Source organism: Penaeus monodon, chromosome 27 (assembly GCF_015228065.2).
Source record: "Penaeus monodon isolate SGIC_2016 chromosome 27, NSTDA_Pmon_1, whole genome shotgun sequence".
NCBI classification, from domain to species: domain Eukaryota; kingdom Metazoa; phylum Arthropoda; class Malacostraca; order Decapoda; family Penaeidae; genus Penaeus; species Penaeus monodon.
In genome coordinates, this window is record NC_051412.1 from 35,074,247 (window position 1) to 35,074,468 (window position 222).

Here is a 222-nt window from a genome sequence, read left to right on the forward strand (position 1 = left end):
GAAACGTTATACCTGTACACAAATAGGTACACAAATATCCAGGGAAAATCACAGCATTACTCCCACCATCAATGATTGATTTCTTGGTGGTTTTACTCTGACATTTTGGATTCTTCATGGCTGTAAGTCAAAAACTTTTCTGTTGCGCTTGTGGCTTGCCGTTTGATTCGGTTATTCTGTTTCCTTGAATACATTGAACAGATGCCCCATTGCCTGTCTGCG